The 20,817-nt window shown below is 48.7% G+C and overlaps 1 long non-coding RNA gene across 1 annotated transcript; it reads left to right on the top strand.

Moving 5' to 3' along the window:
- The first annotated feature begins 15,555 nt into the window (after positions 1-15,555).
- On the top strand, positions 15,556-18,676 carry LOC121060054. The gene is made up of 3 exons (XR_005814730.1): positions 15,556-15,979; positions 16,497-16,679; positions 18,440-18,676. It is a non-coding gene; the product is annotated as an uncharacterized LOC121060054 (long non-coding RNA).
- The last annotated feature ends 2,141 nt before the right edge of the window (positions 18,677-20,817 follow it).

Below are 20,817 nucleotides of genomic sequence, written 5' to 3'. Positions count from 1 at the left end.
TTGGCCGCTTGCTGCTGCCCACTGCTGGAGATAGGACGCAGGGGCAGCAGGCAGACCTGCGTAGCTGTTTCACCTAACGATTACCCTTACCAAATCCATGGAGCTGGGATCCTTGCGTACAGTTCGGAACATGCAACCTTTGTGGCTTTGGGGGACGCTTTCAGGGTCCTGCTGTAGCATGTAGTACTTAGGAGCAGGGCTGAGTCCCCACCTAAATCACTTCATGTGCAGCAAATCCGTTTGTGCAACAGTAATGCCACCCCTTTGTCCCTCTGTTCTGGTGTCTCAGGACCTTGGGAGGATCAGATCAGTCACAGATAACTGGGATCTCCAACCCATTCGGGCCACAATGCCAGAAATCTGCCAGCTTATAATTAGCTGCCATGAATTATTCATCGGAGGCACAGCGTCCATCAGATCTGACAGCCGTAATCGTTTTGCCAGCAAAATATGGGGTTTGTCTTATTTGTGAAAATGATTCAGGCAGCATTTTTTATTGAGAAGGGAGGGGTATGTGTGTCTATGCCTGTGTATAAATATCTATATATTATATAGATAAACATACGTATATCCACACGCACACACACACATATATGTTTTGCGTGCTCACTCTGTAGTTAAAGCTGTGTTTGTACAGCATGGATCAAGCCTATCAGTGATGTAACTGATTAAACCAATTGGATTGCAGCAGGAATGAAGACGTATTTATATCTGCTCTCCTTTACAGTCTAAAAATACCCTGTAATTCTGAATGGATGTGTTTTTAGGCAGCTGCATTTAGAAATACCTCCAGATGCACATTTTGGTGTTGTTTTTGGGAAGGAGGCAAGGAGATGAGAGACGAGGGGTCTTGCCAGGAACCCTCCGATCCCCTGTCTCTTTAAGGCTCCGTCACACTCCCTCTCTCTGCTTTCATTCTTAAATACGGGATGTGTCCAGGCTTTATTAATTTATAACAATAGCTGATGGTGCTGGGGAATGAATGGGGCTATGAAATATCTGACATGGCAATTAGGGCTGCTATCGCAGCAAGGCCTGATTTTTGCTGGAAGGGAAGTTGCTGTAAACCAAGGCTAATTAATTGCTTTTGAAAAAAGAAGAAAATATCACACACAAATGATCTGGGCCAAAATTCTCTTCCTGTCATGGTGTAAATCTGGAGTAGACCCTGTGTTTTTTGCACAGTTACCCTTTGTATATGGCAAGGCTGTAGCAAGTATGCTAACAGTGATACTGCAGGCAAGGGTGTGTGGTGCAGAGCAGCAGCTTCCTCAAAAATCACCATTCCTGAGGCACGTCAGGCACGTTGCACAGGATCACTCACATTTCACTCTTTTGCAAATGGAGGCTGGTGCAGCACCGCGAGGCGGTTCGGCTGTCTGCGGTACAGATGTCCCCACCTCGCTCGCGTATGCACATGGTGCTTTCAGTCCAGTTGTGTCGGAACAATGAAAAAATCATCTCCACATTTTCTCCCCTTGTTCTTTGTGGCCCTGAGCACCTCATGCCTTTCCTCCTTTCTGCCCTGCTCTTTCTCTGGTGTCTTGCAGGATCAGGGAGAGATGATGCACAGTGGAAGGAGAGAGACTTTATCAGCTCCTAAGCGCTGGGGCCTGGGTGGGTTTCGATATTGAGAAAGGGTTGTGGGGACAGAGCTCATCAGCTGCTTTAAAACAAGGTGTCAGAGGGTGACTTCGGTACTAAAGCACTCTGCAGTGGCAAACGGCAGTGGAGAAGGTGCAGGCAGGAGGTCATGAGCGTTGCCAGCTCCCCTTTCCCCATCTCTGCGCAGTGATCCCAGGCAGAGGTGTGCCACCACCTCCTAACACACCACTCAAGATGACTGGTCCAAGTAGAAGTGACAGCTCTTGGTAACACATCACCAGCCTGAAAACTCAAACCAGGTCCTCCAAAATGTTCAGCTGAGAGTCAGCAAAGTGGATTCTGCCTGCTGGGCCTCTCTCCTCATTCACAGACCGGTGATGTCCCCACCGTGCCTCTTGCTGTGGTCGGGAACGTGGCCATGGCTTGTGGGGCTAGAGAAGAGGTCCGTCCTCTTGGGCTGCTCTCTCAAAGGACCTAGGGCATATCACAGATACCCCGTTGTAAGGAGCGTGGAGCACTGGGGCCCCAGTTGCTTGTCCTCTCTCAGCCAGCACTTAAATGCCAACACAATAACAAACACAATGCATTATTTAAAAGCCACTGTGCTCGACCCTACAAGGAGCTTTTCAATCACTTGAATGTCAAGGAGAAAGATGTGGCTGTTTCGCTGATGGCTGGGGGCTTAACCTCCTCATTTACAGTGTGACCAAGGTGGGAGGCAAAGAGCTGCTGAGATGCGTGTGCGCGTGCTCGAGGGCATGGGTATGCAACCAACACGGTCGCCCGCAGGGGCTGGATGCTTGCTGGGTCTGGGCCAGGCTTGGGCTGCTCAGAAGCGTTGGGTCCAGTGGTCTGGAGCTGCTCCTCAGCAGCATTTCAGCAGCTTTTCACCTGCTGCCCCCACTCCCTTTTCTTGGGGCAAAGCAAGGTTGGCCATGGGCTTCTTATGGCTTATTTACCAAACCCTTCTTGCTCGCTGGTGGCTGTTAGCAAATTAAATATTTCCATCCTCCTGTCCCGCTGTCTGGCTTCAGAAGAGACGACTTCTTTCCCACAAAGTTTCAGCGAAATCCCTCGCAAGGCTGCAAGTCATTATCTGAGAGTCGCTGCTGGAATGAGGTTGTGGGCAGTAGCAAAAGTCAGAAACTGGGATCTCTCTGTAAGCAAAAATCCTCAATCACTTTGTAAACAACCAGTAGTGTGCGTCTATATCTAGCAAATGTTGTTTTGGAAATGAGAAAAGGTCACCAGTTGCAGTGGTGGCATTTCACCCCTCATGACCTCATTAGAGGTTTTTTCCCAAGTAAGTCACTATTTTATTTATTTAGCAATGAGACTGGCTCCATTTCCTCTGTCTGCACAAAATACGAGCCAAAGCATCCTGCGCAGGGCGAGATGTACTGGGTTAAGCAGAGCGATTCTTTGTATTCAGATGGTTTTCACATTCAAAGCGCTTGAAAGGTGGCACATAGGAAAAGGGAGAATGAAGCTGATGGGTGCGTTGGGTGATGTTAGAGCAGGACCATTACTTCAGGTGCTGGGAGGCTGTAATCACAACCAGCTTTGGATGAGAAGGTACAAAGCCGGGTATGCAGAGGGAAAGCGGCTGTGGTTCGGGATCCAAAGCTGTCCTCCCAGCCCTGCAGAAAGCCTCGGAGCTCCCCGGGGATGCTCAGCACACGGGTGCTCCTGCCTTGCCGCGTGGGAGGCGAGTCTGGCGGCGAGCAGATGGCGCGGGCACAGCGTGCGCCTGTCGCGTGGGTACGGGGGGACCCCGCACCGCCACCAGAGAGCTCGGGTCTGTCCTGGGAACAGGGGTGGAGTTACTCCAGATTGGCTTTTTAAATAATTGGAGCTGCCTTGGTCACAAGCTGAGGTTTTTATTATTCTTTACAGGGATTTTTGATAGTGCTCGGCGAAGTACCCACAACAGATAGCAGAACGTGATGGAGGAGAGGGCTGGGGCTTGTTCACTTCTGCTCACAGGCGGAAAATATCTCTTAGGAAATATCTCTTAGGCAGCCTGATATTTTGGGGCACCTGCAAAGATAGGCATATCTGTGCCTCCCTCTTTTATTTGTATTGTGGAAGGACTAAAAGGCCACAAATGCCACAAATGTGCCACAAATGCCACAAATGGGCCTAAATGCCACAAATACCATATTTCATCTCTCCTAGACTGATGCTGTAGATCTGCAATACAGATTCCCTGGTTCCCTGCTGCTGCCCTTCCAGGCACGGCGACCTCGTTACACCTGGATGGAAAGTTGCCTAAATCTAGCTGGAATGGACTCAGTCCCAGGGGGCAGAGGGTCACATTTCCCAAGCACTTTAGGAGTAGCCGTCATGTTTTTGACCCAGATCTAGGCACCTAACTCACACTGACTATACAATTTATAGCAAGTCTTAATCTTCTCACAAAAGCCTTTTAAAACTTGTTCTCAGAATCCAGTCTGGATTATAAATCATTAGAACAGATGAGACGGGATCCAGAATGGATGAGGCACCAATAAAATAGATTAGTTAGAATACAGAACAGATATAAAGCATGAACAGCTAGAGAGATTATTAGTTCGAGAAGATGAGATTAGATAGAGCAGCTCTTCTGCTACCCTGGCTTTGCTGTTCATACTCCCAGCCAAAAACAGCTTGTGCAACAATGCCAAGAACCAGAACACGCTTCCTCGAGGCTTCAAAAGCAGGCAGCGTTTGAATTTGTCCAGAATTCTGCCTCCATCCCAGCCTGAGTGTCTGTACTGAGATGCAGAAAGAAAGGCTGAGGAACAAAAGGTAAGCGCTAGCAATTAGCAGGGGCTGTGGCTCAAGGCCTTTTCTAGAGCTGCAGCGCAATGGGCAACCACTTGCAGACCTCATCAGCTTCGGTTCTCTGGAGCGAAAAAAGAGGGCAAGAGCCTAGGCAGGCAAAATCATGCAGTGCTTGGTTTTATTGAATTCTCCATTCCACAGCAGCAGTTGTTGGAGTTGACCTTTTAGGTGTCTTGCTTATTGTTGTTGGAGGCTTTGAGTGTTTATTTTTCCAGAAGCAATCATTCCAATGGACGGAAATGCAGCTAAAGCTTCTCGAAGCAATTAACTCATTTGCTTTGGTCCACACCACTGGATGTTATTGTTAACAGGAAAACACCGTCTATTTGTTTATATTAAAGAGGAGAAGCGGGAGATTTGTTAAAAGGAGATTGCAATGAGATTGTTTGGTCCTAGTAGGCCGTAAAATGTTCATCTAAGAGGAGCGAGCGGAGCGCTTGCAGCCTCCATATGCAACCCGTGTAATCCCCTTGTTAACACACTTCCCAGCAGTAACTTCTCTCACTCCTGCCTGCTCAGGAATATTCATGTGCTCATGCATCATTTTAATGAACTTATCAACACGTGCATAAGCTATTAATTAAACATTTATTAGTAATTATGCTTTGGGATCGCTTCATGTGTAACTCATGGTGTTATAAATGCAGCGTCTCGTGCCAGCATTTCACCAGCCCAGTCCGCAGAGCGAGAAGGACCCTCTCAGCCCGTCTGCAAGGAGAGAGGCTGCTTCCCTGCCATCCTGCCTGGTCCTCACCCACGTCCAGCTCAGCTCGTGCTAATCAGTGTATTCTGCTTCCCTGGACAACCTGGAAATGAGCTGGTAGGAGAAAACAGCAGAATTCACCGGTGATGGCTTGCATTTCCAAGGCAAATGTGTGCTGTGGGGCGGCAGCACACACAGCCATGGCACATCCTTGCTGCAAATGTTACAGGGATTTCTAGATGAGAATTAATGGACTTTCCTTGGCTAGCACAGAAGAAAATGTTCTATGTGGGGTTGTTTATTATTTCTGTTACAGTCACTGTACTTGCTTATTGCTTCCATCTGTTGGCATCAAACTATTGGCTCTTGTCTTATCGCTGGGATGTAAACCCTTCACGGGCAGGGAGCATGGTTTGGTGAGAGGCACAACAAAAGTGCCTGAGAAATTCAGGTGCTTAAAAGCTGAGATGCCTTGGAATCGGTTTCAGAGAGGAGCTCAGGTACTTAATTCCCAGAGTTTTCATTCAGGAAGGAAGACATTTGATGGCCTGAAATATTAAGTGCATAAATTGTTAGCCTTTAAGTCTCGCAAAGTCATTTGCTCCAGACCTTCATATCGCCAGTTGTTGCCTCAGGAGATCGCTGGCTTTGTTGTACAGGGTTCTTGGGAAGCCAATCGACCCAGACCATGTCTTGCTTAAGGAATACTTAAACCCTTATGTGGGCTTAAGTTGTTCTCCTTATTCTTCCTCGCTGCCTCTCCTCTTTACTGCTGCCAGATCAGATAAGAGAGGATCAAGCAGGCCAACTGGAAGATCCAGAACCGTCATTAAAAACAAAGCTGCTCTCTCCACCCTTCTCCAGGCAGTGTCTGGATCCACTAACGTTATTAGTCAAAGGAGCACAGGCTAGAAGGAGCCACGGGACCCGCTGGTGCCCAGCAGCCTCTGCTAACAAAACTCCGTCCACTGCAGGCGAGAGCTGGCTCTCCGCTGCCCCGAGGGACCCGCTGAATAATCCCGTGCAGGTGGCCCCAGCTTTGCTGCTTATGTGCAGCGATTTGGATGAATTGGCAGGAGCGGGTGATGCTGCACTAGGTCGTGTGCTGTTTTATAAATTTTAATCCTCGCTTTGAATTTTCCAGCAGAATGGGTTTGCTCTACCTCTGGGCTGGAGGGAAACTTTTTGTCGTTACCCTGGAAACGTGGAGACGACAGATCCATCGTTCATTGGCAAGTGGGAAAGGATGAGAGAAAAGAGGATGACAAAAAAGCACTGGGAAAGACCAAGAAAGTAAAAGGGCCTTTTAAAGGAGACATCTTCACCTACAGCAGCGAGGCTGGGAGCACGAAACACTCAGGCTATGTCTAGTGATCAGGATTTCCCAGCACTTCCTTGGATCCTCCATAGCATCAGACTTGCTGGAGCAGTTTTGCTCAACTTCAGCAAGAGAGCCAGGGGTGATGGATTTATGTTAACATCCCCTTGCTCCCTTCCCAGCTCTGGCAGCCCGGAGTCAGCTCACACTCTGCATACTTAATCTTTTAGCTCATTTAAACCTGGGATGTTGTGCATGTGGAGCATGGCCAAAGGTCAAGGAGCCACACGGTGAGAAAAGGGCCAAGCCGCAGAACGAGAGCAAGTGCCCAAAGAGTACTTGCTGAAAATTATCAGTCCTGGTACTGCAGGGAGCACAACCTGGAAGAGGGAGGAAGCCAGACATGCCCACCCGGAGGCCACCTTCCCTTTGCAGAGAGCCCAGAGGGCATCTCTGGCCCAGCAGAGCAAGTGGTCAGCAGAGCTCAACAGGGAGAGAACTGAAAGGCTCTCAGCCCTGGATTTTGCTTACACTAACGCCATTCCTCACTCAGCAAAGGGATTGGCACTCAGCTCTCATGTTGCCTGATGTCACTTTGTATCCTGGAGGGCACAGGAATCCAGAGTGCCAGAGTCCCATTTTTCCCCTGTGGATTGAGAGCTCTGCAGAAGATAAACCACTCTTTAGTGTCCTGCTGAGCTCTGAGCTTCAGTTAAGGGGAAAAGAATACAGATGTCTGCAGTTCTCTTTGAATTTGATGGAGTTACACTTAGGAATTTGTTTTTTCTGCTGGAAATGCGACTGAAGAGTAGGTGAGAAAGGATACTGCAATGCAATATCCGACTGCTTAAAGCCCATGGATAGGTAGCTTGCTGTGGTCACCGCCTGTTCCCATGCCTTGATGATATAAGTCCCTCTCGTGAACTTCATCTCCCTGCTGCCCTCCAAGGCACCAGCTCATATTAATCTTCTCTCTCCTTGCTGAGTTGCAAAGTTCTTAAAGGCCAGAGCTCCGTTTTCCTGCTCTTATAAAGTCCCCTGTGCACTCGTGGCCCCACGCAAATAAATACAGGGGAAGAAGCGGCAGCCTCTCATCTGCAGTGCTCCAGGGGCCACAGGGAGCCTGGGGTTCACCTGGAGCTTGCAGGAGTGCCCAGGCAAAGGTAAGTTGGCCTTGCCCTGCTCAGCTGCCTCCTCCTGCATCTGTGCCCCTCACTCCCTCACGCTTCTCCTCCCTGGACCCCAGCATCACCTTCGTGTCTCCACGTTTCTACTTGTCACAGCCCCGTGTCCCCCTTTTCGGTTGCCTCCCTGCACCTCTCAGTGCTGCGGCTCCGCTAACACCTCTGAAGCAAGCCCAGGGAAGAAGAGAAAACAAGAGAGGAAAGATTTCCCTTTAAGCAAGAAGATAACCAGCCTGGGCCTGGTAAAAGTTGTTGGTTTTGTCAATATTCAAGGAACTCTATCTGCTGAGACATGTAGGCTGCTATTGGAGGCAAAGAGCGAAGCTGGCTGGATTTTAACTTGCCACTGCCATCTGCGGGGCTGTTGTTGCTAGTAGCGAAGCCGGGCGGTCTCAGGAGGATACTGATCTCTGTTATGGTTATTATCCTCTTCCCCAAGGAAGTTTGCAGTCCCTTTTCCCTCCCTCAACCCTGTTGCTGGAGCGGTGTCAGCGTAGCTGCCGGGCAGAGTAGTGGCAGCAAGAGACAAGTGTAGCAAACACTATTTGACAGTGTGTTTTGGATGCATTTCAGGTGAAAACACACACACAAAAAAAAAAAAAAAAAAAAAACAAGCACGTTTGATCCTGGCTGTACCTGCCTTCCATATTCATGTTCGTGTGCCTCCATGTCATTATGGGATTAAAGCATCATTAAGCACACAACAGAAGCCTTTGATAACCCTCTGTTCCGTGCTCCTCCTTGCCTTTCTTTTTTTGCATTTCTCCTACTCCCTCTTCTTTCTTTTTTTCCCTTTTCTCTTTTTTTTTTTTTACCTAGCCTTTTTCCAACATCCCTTCTTTCTTCTCCCCAGTGGTTTCAGGGATGCCCTGGAGTAATAACTCCCAGAGATATGGTGTGGTTGAAAGGAACCTATTCTGACTCTCTTTTACACCAGGGTGTATCAGGATTTATGTGGCGAACGGGAGGCAGCATCAGTGAGCAAATCTGTGCAGCTCTGCCCTGTTCCACAGCAGCTCTGCTGGTCTGGGAGGGCACAGGATGTGCTGCAGCTGAGTTGGTGCAAAGAGGCTGGGGAACGCAAGCAGGTCCCCAGCATCGGGTCTGGTGTAAATCCAGGAGTTATTCCGCTGGCTTCAGGGAAGCTGCTTCAGATTTACACCGGAGTAGCAGTGATCGGTATCTGGTGTTCAACATCTACTTTGCAACCTCCTGACTGAGAGCTGCGGAGTTTCAAGCCGCAGCTGTAGAATGGTCGTAGTATTTTTAATAAGGGTGCTGAGACCAATCTACTCCTGTATGGGAAACGTGACAGCAATTTAGATGGAAAGCTTCTGTTTTCCAGACAGGCACTCACCCAGTTAGTGCAAACAAAAAGGCACTTGTAACTCCAGTCCTTTAATCTTACTCTTTGCTTCATGATAGATAAGGCGTCTTGACATCAAATTGCACTAATATGGTCCTCTGAAGATTAGCACTGTGGACAATGCTTGTCGCCTGGCTTTCCCTGATAGGTTTTCTGAGTGTAGCAAGGTCTAGTGGTCAAAGCAGGGATGCTGATATGGAGAATGGACTGACCTCCTAGGCCCCCTGCCTCTGACTTCTAGGCTGCCGGTGTCTGACCTTGCCTCTTGGTTTTCGCAGTTGTAAAATGGGCATAATAGATAGTAATTAATTGCCTTGAGGGGAGCTCGTTGAGGGATGGCTAATGATTATTGGCTTGAAAATTACAGAGGAGAGAGGGGAAGAAACAGAAGGAAGGTTTCACAATGAGTGTGGGATGCAGGAGCTGCTCCTCTAGAGAACTCAAAGCCTTTTCCTACAGATGGTCTCATTCCTCTCATTTGAACAAAGGGGCAAAAAACCACAAGGGCAAGTGATTTGCCCAAGGTTATATGAGAAACCCAGGAATGAAGCCAGGTGTTGCAGGTGCTGCCAGCCTGCTGTGACCAGCATGTTGTGCTGCCTGCTCACAGCCAGGCTGTACAGGCTGTTGATGCCCACGAACACCCCACCACGTGTATCGGTTCCCTGTCCATGCACTGGGCGGGCACAGGGGTCACTGGCAGACCCACAGCAACATTTGACGGGGAAGCAGTGGCTGCACAGAGGCTCTGCTTTAATGCAGCCAGCGTAAAGCCAGGGAATATAGGGCCTGTGCTCATTTCTGCTTCCAGTTGCCTCCCAAGTAAACCCAGAGCAGCCCCTGGACAGGGGCACAGACTTGCTGGGTTAGATGTGAGAACACCGGAGCCCGGAGCCGCTGTGTTTTTTTTCTTTTTTCAGTGACATGGCAGATTGCAGGCAGCTTCTCCGAAGCGTTTGAGGGAGGTGGTGTCAGGCAGCAGCCTACAGCACCCAAAAGATGCTGCCAGCCCCTCTCCTCCCAGCTACTCAACGGAGCTGGTTTTACAGGTGCTTGCAGCTTACTGTGACTCCTCTTGAGTGCTACCGAGGCCAGTGCCTGGCGCACAGCACCCAGGCTGAGCTCCCTCCACCTTCCTAAGGACCCTGTCAAGGACCACAGGCATAAAACCAGCCCAAAGCCCATCCTGATCTCCCACAAGTCCGTGGATGAGCCTCTGCTGAGCCCAGACCTGGGCTTTGCTTTGCTTGGTCACTCAGAGCACTCAGATTGCTGGGCTCAGCCCTTGCCCTGCGTGGGGAAGTGCCTCCATCCCATGGCTCACATCCACCCTTCCGAGAGGCTTCGCCGCTTCCATGGAGGTGGGAGGTAGGCCAAAATGCAGCCTCAGGGAAGGGGAGGTAAGGACAGGGCCCTGACACGAGAAAGGTGACAACCACTGCCCTGCCTGACGGAGGAGACGGAGGTATCGGAGCAATGTCAACCCAGCAGGGAGCTCCCGGCAGCCTCTCTGAGATCAAACTGCAGAAGGCTGGATAAAACAGACAGGGGGAAAGAAAAAAGGAGGAAGACGCCTCGAGTCAATTACACCAAGAGAAACGCCGCGTGAGGTGAAGGAACCTCACAGCGGAGCCAAAGCAAAACCAGCAGCTGAAGTCAGGGAGCAGATTATAGCCATGTGGCTGGGAATAGCAACCGGCTCTGCGCAAGCAGCCGCGAGCCAAACCACGGAGGGGCGAGGCCAGGCCAGGAGAGGCCGTGAGGGCTGTGCTGGGGGATGTTCCTTCCTGAGAAACCCCTGCTGGGGCTCCCTCCGGAGAGGCCTTGCTCCCCCAGCTCTCGGTGGATGGAGACAGCCGTGGAGAGACACCGAGGACTCCATACAATGCTGCTTACCCAGCAGCAAAGACAGATAAAACACCCCTGAAGTGAGGAATCCATCTACACGCTGCAGACACTGTGAGCTCCAAGATGTCATTTTGTGACTGACTTTGTCCTGAAAGTTGGCTGGGATTAATTCTTTGCCCCGAAGATGCAGACACGCTGCTGGCTGGGGCTATTGTACCCAAATCCACGTTGTGCCGGCACAGATACCTTTGTGCACGATGGAGGGCAGTCTGGAGCCAGGCCCTGCTTGCCCCTCGCTCCTGGGCTCCTGCCCTGGCTGCTGGCTCCCAGGGATGGGAGCAGCCCCGTCCCTGCCCGCAGGGACCAGTCCATGGGCACGCAGCTATTGCCAGGCATGCGGTACCAAAGGATTCCTGCACTAGCACGAGCCTTTTGTTGTTGTTTCAAAGGCTTTGAAATGCATGTTTCGTTCTTCCTTGTTCTGACATGACAAAGGACTATTTTAATAGCTGGGTATTAAATGTATTCAGGGGGAGAAAATGAAGAACTGCTTTAGCCTGCAGTTCTCAGGGAGCCTGTCTGTTATCAATAGCCTGTTTCCACCAGAGTTCAGCAGGAGATGGCATCAGCCTCACCAGGGTCAGTGCTGGAGTACTCTGCAGCCTGTACTCCCTAGGTGCTGATGTTCAGCCTTGCAATGGGACATACAACAGTGCAAAGGGCTGGTGCCTGCCTCCCGTCCCTCCGCTCCTGCTGTGCCCGTGAAAGCTTGGAGATCCCTGACTTAGGGCACTTCCCTTTCTTTTTTTTTTGCAGGCCAACATAAACACAGCTCTCCAGCTCCTGGCGTGGGCACCTCGTGCCAAGCTGCGAGGCAGACCAAGCCAACAACGCCAGACTGGCCCTGAGGAAGGCGTTACTCCAGCACTTTGCCTTGGCTGCAGCTCAGCTCTGTCCTGTGCTGGGGCTGCCCGCACCTGATGGAGCCGGCTGGAGGGTCGCAGGGGCAGGGAGAGGCGGGCGTCGCAGCGGAGCAAGGTGAGGGATGGAGAGAGGGACTCAGTCCGTGAAACTTCACAGCTCCGCGTCGAGGTCTGGCCACAGCGCAGGGCCATGGAGGGGGAACGAGGCTCATCAAATTGAGCCTGGGAAGGCTTCCAAAACCTTGTCTTCGCGAGGCAACAGCGTGCAGGTTTGCATAAATATCTCTGAAATTCATCAAACAGCTCAAATGAAATACATTAGGGAAGGAACTTCTTCTGCATTTAAATCCGCACACGGTTGCTCCCCTGTCTTTGAAATCCAGTGATGCCCGCCCCTCCATCAGCCTAGGAGCAAGGTACATTCCAGATGGTTCCCCCATCCTAAAAAACTGCACTGCACAGCCGATTAAATTCTGCTTGTTGTAATTAAGCCCGACACAATTAGCTGTCAAGCAGGGCACTCATCTGTTTTATGTTGCAATCTCTTCAACAGGCGAGGCTGCTAGACAAGATTGTCACTTTTCGAAAAGATTTTCATTAGTTACCCTGGGCTCTGTGTCAGACTATGAAATATAAAAATGTGCTCTGTAGCCAAGTCAGGGAAATTCTCATTTAATGTTCCACACAGTATTATGAAAGTAATGTACTCTGAAAATGAATGCATTTTGGAACATTTCGGAAGAAATGTAATTTGTCTGCTAAGTAATAACTGCATGTTCATGAATTTACTGGTTTTTTTTCAATATGCCTTTCGTAAAGTTGGGAAGACTTTTTCTGACCTAAAATGAAAAGAAGAGAAACTGTTGATTTTAATGTTACTCCTTCCTCCCTCCCTTTCTCCCTCCCTCTTTTATTCTTTCTTTTCCATAACTTCCAGGCACTTCCAGTGTAAAACCCAGGCGCTGTCCCATGAAAGCAGAAGCTTGGCAGAAAAGAAATGTGCAGCTCAAAACAGAAAAGACAGAAAATAACTGAGGTCGGTGAGGAACACGGGAACTCCATCTTTCTGTGCCTTTAAGAACAGAGAGCCCGAAATCCCCTGTTGCTCCTCACAGTTCAACAACCAGCATCTGTCAGTGGCGATGCAATTACAGTTCCCCTGCTTTGGTGGGACTGTGAATTTTCTGCATTTCTAATGTCAGAGGCTAAGTGGGGTCAAACATACAGAGTGGCAGTGCTTCTCGCCACCAAAATTCAGATTTTGTCAGAGAAAATAACAAAGTATTCAGGCTGGCAGAGCCTTCTCTTTGCCTTATAAATAGATGCTGGGCTCTGGGACAAATGCTGGAACATGCTGTGGTGCACGGAGGGAAGAGACATGCCTTTGGCTCCGGTGCTGAGCCTGGGTTCAGATCTGATGGCCTAAATTAGGGGTTATTTAAGTTGCCCAGTCAAGGAGTTGGGAGGCAGTGCCACTGAAATGCTGGCTGAGCTTTCCATCAGAAGAGAAATGGCTCACCCAGAGTTACTTGGGTTTTCTGGGCAGGGACCGGGTAGGGGCTGAGGGAGAAATGAAAACCAGGATTATTAATGGGAACAGACTGGAAAAAAATAAAATAAAAAAGAGGAAAGTAGGTGGGGAATGACAGTGAGAACTGGGACTGCAGTCCCAACTGGGACGAGTGGGCTCAGCAAGCTTCTGCCATCGCTTAAGATGTGATTTTGATAGTTGCAGGATGACGTGGTCCAGGCCTGGGTGAGCCTGCGCGGCTGAGGCAGTGGTGTCTCTGCGTCCCTCCGAGCTGTGCTTGGAAGTGATTCTCCTCCAATCTGTCATTACCCCCCCCGGTTGTGTACTTACAGCCCTTGAACAGGAGCAAGTTAAGAGTGGCATATATTACTGTCTTCGTGTGTCTGTACAAATTTGGGTTGTCAGTTTATATACCAAGATAAAATATAGTTTGCAGATCATAAGAAGTTATGTGCTGAAGTTTGAACCCCACTGTGCTGAGCATTACCCGGCTTTGTTCGCTGCCTGTTACTGGCCATTAACTCCCCAGGTAGACTCTCTTAGTCAGAATTCAAGTGGCTTTAATCAGGCTTCGTTTACCCTCCTTGGGAAGGAATAAAGTTCATTCAAATTAAGACTGCTTTATCTCCACGTAGAAGCACCCCCCACGTGAGGTTCAGCGCGTTTTAAAGATTTATCTTTTATGGCACACCTTTTCTTCGCTCGGATTTCCTTTGCAGAGTCCTTCCCTTGCAAAAGCTCCCGTTTTCCCAGGAGCACTTCTGGAAGTCGTCTCGTTCGTGCCCTGGGTGTCTGCCCAGGGCTGGGAGCTCGGGGCTGGAGTGGCGCCCGGTCCATTAGCATTCAGCTGCAGGAGGAAGGGGAGGAAGAACTCCACAGAAGCATGAGACGGAGAGCAAATAAAAGCAGAGCGGGTGAGCAGGAAAACATTGTCTCTTAATTGAGCCGGGGGAGAAGAAGGAGTCGTGGTGATTACAAGGCCTGCAGATCTTTGTTTACAAGAGCTGCCTTCCTGCGATCTGTCACCATCGGCCAGAAGCATCCAGGCTACCCTTGAGAGAGCATCGTGCAGGGGGGAACTGAACCAGAGCAGCTGTAGCAGAGCGTGTGGGGTGCCCGTCTGCGTAGGCACTGCTTCAGTGCTCTTCCCTGCAGCTGCAAGCATCTTTGGTCCAAAATGCAGGAAGACAGGGCTTTTGCTCTGCGGCATGTTCCCTTGCTTCAGCCAGGGGCAGAATCACCACGAAGCAGCGCAGGATAAGGCAGGGCTTGCTCCCATATCCCAGATGCTGTTTGTAAAGATGCTTACATATGCCGTGCTGTGCATGGACGGGGCAGGAAAACGTGGAGTCAGTTTGGTCATCATGATAACAACCTGCATAAGCAGAGTAAGTCTAACGTGTCTGGGATGGGAGATACTCAGGGTGTCAGTGCTGGAGAGCTCAGCTGCACATGCACAGGGACCATTTCACTGGGTCTCTGGACATCTGCTCTCCACCCTGAGCTACAGCTCCAGCCCAGCTGCCGGGGGCTTCAACATCCCAGACGAATGGCTCACATCTTTTTTTACGCTGGGATGAAGTGCCTGGGCAGAAAGAGAAGGTCTGTGCAGGAGACACAGATGTGTGGCAGCTCTGCTCCGAGTTCTCCAGCCATCTCCTGAGCAGGCAGCGATTAGTCTGGCGGATGCTGCTCCGAATTTTTGCCTTGTTTCCCCCACAAGCTGCTCGCTCTGCATGGGGCTCAGCTGACGCTGGCACCCGGCGTGCTGCTGGCTTTGCTGCTGCAGGTGGCCAGCATGTAGCGGGGATGTGCTAGCAGGGACTCTTGGCTTGCTGCGACATGCTGCTTTATTGCAAATAGCTTTGGCCATAGCTGCTGTGATAACAGTAAAAACCAAACCCCCCAAAATCCCTTCCTGCTCTATCCCTTTGGCTGGATCTGCTGCTGGCAGAGGCTTTGCCGACACCAGGTGCAAGGGGCTGCTCAGGGAGTGCAATGAAACCCAGCTCTGATCTTTTGGTATGTCCGTTTAACCCTTTCCTCACTCCATTGATATTTGTCAATGGGACTCCCTCCCATTGACACATGTTAATTAATTAGAATTATTTATTTAAAAAAAAAAAAACATTTGTGAGTGTTTTAATGCAGGGATAAGATCAGGAAAAGATCACTAAAAGAAAAGGCCTCCAGGTGCTGCAATAAAGGTCCAAGTACCTCCCTTCTCCCACCCTCTCCCTACACCAGCGCTGCTAGCCACGGGCTGTGCTACATGGGCTGCCGTGTTCTGATTTTTGTTTGGCTTTGGTTTGGGACATCACCTGAGCAGAGGCCTCAGCATTTACCCCTGTGCTTGAATTGAAGCCGTCTTTAAGGGGACCCACAGCCCTTTTGCTGCCTCCTCAGCATCTCTCTGATGAGGGCCAAAGAGTCCTGCCAGTCCCAGCTGGATTATCACACGGGGCCAGCATCCTCCACACACTGCATGTCTCAGCACTGGTCATGGCTTCCTCGTTCCTTCATTCTGAGTCTCCCTTAGGTTTCATCGAAACCCCACATGGGTGAAGGTTTTACCACAGTGACCTCCTACACATCACAAACCACTAAGTATCACCCCAGTTCTCCAAGAAGAGCCTGAAGGGATGCAAGATGTTCAGCTCTCTGTTGTCTTTCAGGTAAGCAAATTTAAACACGTAACTCCGTCTGACAGTTTCAATTATTATTCTTCTAACTGCACTACAAGAGAGGGAAGAAAAAGATTTATCACAAAAGATTATTTTGGGGGAAGGGGGAGGAGGACGGGGGAACTCTAGAATGTTTTATTTATGGGAATACTGCAAATTACCTTAATAAATTCCTTTACCAAGCTGTGTCAGCTACTAAAACATTGTTCTTTGTGGGTGAATAACTTTTAATTTGAGTGTTCTAGTATTCAGCAGAGTGAGGTAATGGATTAGCAATTGCCTGTATTGTAAATGTCATCTTGGCATAATTAGGGTGATTATTGTTAACCAGTGGAGTTTAGTATTTATCTGTCACTGGGTGAGAGAATATAACAAAGCCCCAATTAGTTATAAATGGTAGTGGGTGGTGGGAATGGAACACAGCCTCTGAAATGCTATTTTTGTTTTAAATTTGTTTCAGTGTTTATTTGGTTTTAACATCCGCATTAATGTGATCTCCCCCTGACAGGAGGGCTTGCGAATCACGTGCGCATGTAGACACCATGGGTGTGAGGCCAGGAATTACAGAGGAGAAGGCATGAGCAGCGCTCTGATTTCCTGCACAAAGCATGGATTTTCTCAGTGCCAGATGGAAATATGGATGATCTGTGAGTCTGTCCAGTGTTGCAGGCCCAGGAAAGCAGAAAGAGGAGTAAGAAAAGCTTTTTCGATCGACTCCATCCTAATTTCTCCTTTCCTGATGACACCCTCTATCGGCCTTTTGCCCCAGGAGTTGCATTTGCCCTTCAAATGGGCCAAGTGAATGTTTGATCCGTGATAACAGTCCTTCCTTGAAAAATGAGAGCAGAGAAGCAGGAGGAGTTTACATTGGTAAAACAGAGATGTCGGGGTGCTGGAAGTTAGTAAACATTACTCCAGCTCACATCTGTCTCTGTTTGTTTTGCTTGTGCTAGCTCCCAGACGTTTGCACCCACTGATGGCAGGGCAGTTTAGGTGGCCTTTCCAAATCCAGCCCTCAAAGCAGCAATAGCCTGGAAATACCTGACTGGGCTGCACTCGCTGTGTAATCGTCTCTGACAGACACCTGCACGCCCAGACTCGGTGCCAACACTGAGTTTTAGGTCTTAATTCCCACTTAGGCTCCTCCCTGCCCATTCATTGCTAACAGCACCCTGCTTCTGATGGACAAGTGGAAACTTCAAGAGGAAGTAGTATGAGTCCAGCTCTGCAAGGGATGGGATGCACAGCCATATTACAGGTGGCTGTAGAGCAGCTTCCTCATTGGGAACTTCATCTCCTTTCCCCCCAGGGCAGTCACCATCTAGCTCAAGGCACCAGGGTTAATGTCCTTTGCAAATACTTATCTGGTCTAATAGAACGGGGGATATTGCTATCACTCACAGAGATTTCAAATCCTTCCTCTTAATCCTGACAAGCTCTTGCCCTTAATAACTTCAGTGGGACTCTTGCCAGAGCAAAGACTGTCAAGTCAGATTCTCAAATGAAATGAAAAGAAAAGCAGGAAGGGAAGTTCAAGGTGAGGGTTTTTTTCCTTGGTGCTTTTTATGGATGTTCATAGCTGGACACTCTTGTTTTTTTTCCTTCTGATTATCTAAATGATGGATGAGTCAAATGTCCTGAGAAATATTTCCAGATCCAGACACAAATGACATAGGATGAACTGCGCAAAGCCACCAGGGGCTGAGAAAAGACAGAGAAAGGAGACTTAGATTGCTGATAGAAGACTTAGTGGGAAGACAGAGGTTTCAGAGGGAAGCAGGGATCATGTAATGTATGAAGCTTATACATAGTTTATACATTTTTAGTTAGTGGATATTTAAGTATATTGTAACAATCAGTTGTTGTAGGTTATCTTAGACAACAGGTTGCTTGTGACTGCAGTGTGTTAGGTGGGAGCTCTTTAAATTCTTCAGAAACCTTTTGCTGTGCTCAGTCTCTTGCAACACAGATTATGTAATCTTTCATTAGAAATGAGAGGAACATTTCTATACTCTGTCTCTAGCAGAAAACCTAGAAAACCTGAAGCTGAGGGACACAAAGCAAGTAATGCACCAGTTCCCATTTTAAGACATTCTCTGATTGCTGGAGACGTTCTTACTCTAGGGATGGAAGAGGCTAGATCGACGGTTTGCAGTGTTTAAGGCAAGTGGTGCTGATAAGCGATTAGCTCTTGTCAGGATATGAGCCACGGGAGGCAATGAACATCAGAAAATTTGAGCTGCTCTTAGGAAGAACTGGCCTTTTCCTGCAGCCTTTTCCAGGTGCCATGGTATCCCTCCAGGCACCAGCTCAGAAACAGGACAGATCTTTCTTTGCTTAGCTCAGCTTTGTTCATCCCTGCACCATATGAAGCTTGGCAAGCTAATATCCCCTGGAGATTTGGTATCCCTCCAGGCCCAACCTAACCCTAAACCATTTCTTTTCTCCCAGTGGGAAGAGACTCACCTTGTCACCCAAGGAAGGAACTAATGTCACCACCTGAAGATCTACAACATGTCTGGGAGGATCCGTGAGCCTGTGGCCACAGCAGAGCACGACTGCAGCAGCAGGGGCTTGCCAAGAAAAACAGAGTTTGACCTGTTTTTTTTGGAGTGGGCGGTACCTGGATTTACTTTCCACAAGACTGCACAGGTACTGCTTCCACTGTAAACTTAATAAAGCTAGTAAATACTCAGTAAACCTAACTTAGATTCTGATTATACCTGAAACAAGCACATAAATCCTACATTGTGTTTTTTTTGTTTGGTTTGGGCTGTTTTTTTTTCTGCAAATGCAGCCAAAATTTTGCTGTTACTTGTTTAGATACATCTGGGAGCTGAAAAATTTGCAACAATTTGCCAGCACAAATATTTTTCAAAAAAGTGTTTCCCCTCTTTCCCTGTAAATATTCTGCCTCTGGCCTTTGTGGGAAAAAGATGTTTTGGACAAAGTAGGAAAAAATAAAAATCTATAAACATTTTATAGAACTCATCAAATACAATTTTAGTTTAGTTTTACAGAGAAGTAGGACTTTCTTTTCTCTTCAGCACCTGCGGGAAGGTCAATATTACTTCCATAAAACATTCAGCAGCAAGGTTTTTTACATAGATATGTCCGCTTTCCATGGAAAGTCAATAGATACACTCAAAGCAATTCCTGAACAGAATGGGAGGGATCAAAGGGGACTTTTGAAAGACTGAGCTCACTTGTATGAACTAAAGTAGAGCCTAATTCCTTAAAGGCTTGATCCAACCCCCGCTGAGAGATATGAAATTGCTTCAACAGAAACAGGACCTGACCTTAACTGAGAGAGAAGTCGAGAGACCTGCAGCAGCCCCAGCTGCTTGACACAGGCACAGACACGCCAGCAGCCACCTCCTCACCCTGCCTCAGTTTGAGTTGCAGTCAGTCCCTGGGAGAAAATAGAAATTTGTCGTAATGAACAGAGCTGGAGGCTTGGCTCGGTAGCATCATTTAAAGCCTGATAATCCCTCATCCCAATTTGCTTCAGTTTATTAGACATCCCTGGAAACAGGTGTGATGGAAATACCATGGAAACGTGAGACAAGTGGAGCCATCAGTTCACAGCCTCTCCATCAACGGATTCATCTCAGAGAGAAGAGCTGGCGTCTCATGGGCACCTCCCTCTCCTCTTCCCAGTTTCATGTCAAGAGCCCAAAGACATCCCCATGCTGCAGCCAAGAGGAGCATTTCTTCATCAGGACTGGAGGGGAAATCAAGCTAGCCACACGTCCACAACTGTCAGCACTGCCAGTCCTCCCAAAGTAAGAGCAGAAATCCCAACATGGGCAGAAAGGGACAGATTAAACTGGCTGAGCTAAGCTGCTTTCATCTGGAGACACCCGATGGGGTGTTGCTTCCCTCTCCTCAGCCCTTACGCTTCAGCACTGCCGCTTGGCTCAGATAATTTACTTTTAATAGTCTTGTTACAAATGAGATTGCAAAGGAAGCACGTGACTCAGAACAGGGAATTCTGAGTCACATTCTCATTTCCCCCTCATGCCTCCTAGGCCTCTAATAAACTACAAAGAGACATTAAGACAACACTGAGAACTCTTTATCTGCTGAGACTGGGGAACTGGAACAGTGAGCAGGCAATAATGGATTCCGTGTATTTGCAATACGTCCCTGCGGCAGCAACCAAACAAGGGAGACAGGAAGTTTGGGTGCTCAGGACATGGACTGCCCGGATCAGGCGGCCAGCTGTGGATAGAAAGCAGGTAGGCACTGTCTGAGGTCGGCTGAACACACCTTTCTAGCCAGTCTCCCTGGAGGCATTCAGCCATGCCCATGCCTTATTCCCTAGGAAAGCCAGGGGGAATTAGGTAGCTGTCATGTGCTTTGAGACATCTTTTACATCACTCCCTAGCACGTACTGTATCACTTGAGCCAGGATAAATCACAGGTGTTAGCAGCAGCATGTCAATGGGAAGGGAAAAGGGGCCACATCCTACCTCTGCCTGCAGCATCTTTGACTGTAACACCAGTTCTGCAGACAACTGCAGGTAAAGGGAAAATCAGGCCTAGGGAATCAACAGACAAATGTCCCCCCAAGGCAAAGAAATCAATGCAAAAATCAAGTAGAGGTTAAAAACACATACGCAAAACTAATTACAGAAAGAGAACTGAGCCTGGGGTGGATGAGAGCCCTTGATAAAGGAAATGGCTCCACCAGGTAAACAGAGCAGTTGGCCTCAATGGCTTGGGTTATTTATTTTATTTTTTCTCTTTCTTCATGTAGGTCAGATGTCTTCCCAAGGGGGTTTCTCTTAAACTCCCTCTTAGGATCTCAATTACACGCTCAACAC

Source organism: Cygnus olor, chromosome 26 (assembly GCF_009769625.2).
Source record: "Cygnus olor isolate bCygOlo1 chromosome 26, bCygOlo1.pri.v2, whole genome shotgun sequence".
Classification (NCBI taxonomy): domain Eukaryota; kingdom Metazoa; phylum Chordata; class Aves; order Anseriformes; family Anatidae; genus Cygnus; species Cygnus olor.
Note: the sequence above shows the minus strand (reverse complement) of the source record. Positions and strands in the feature narration are given on the sequence as shown.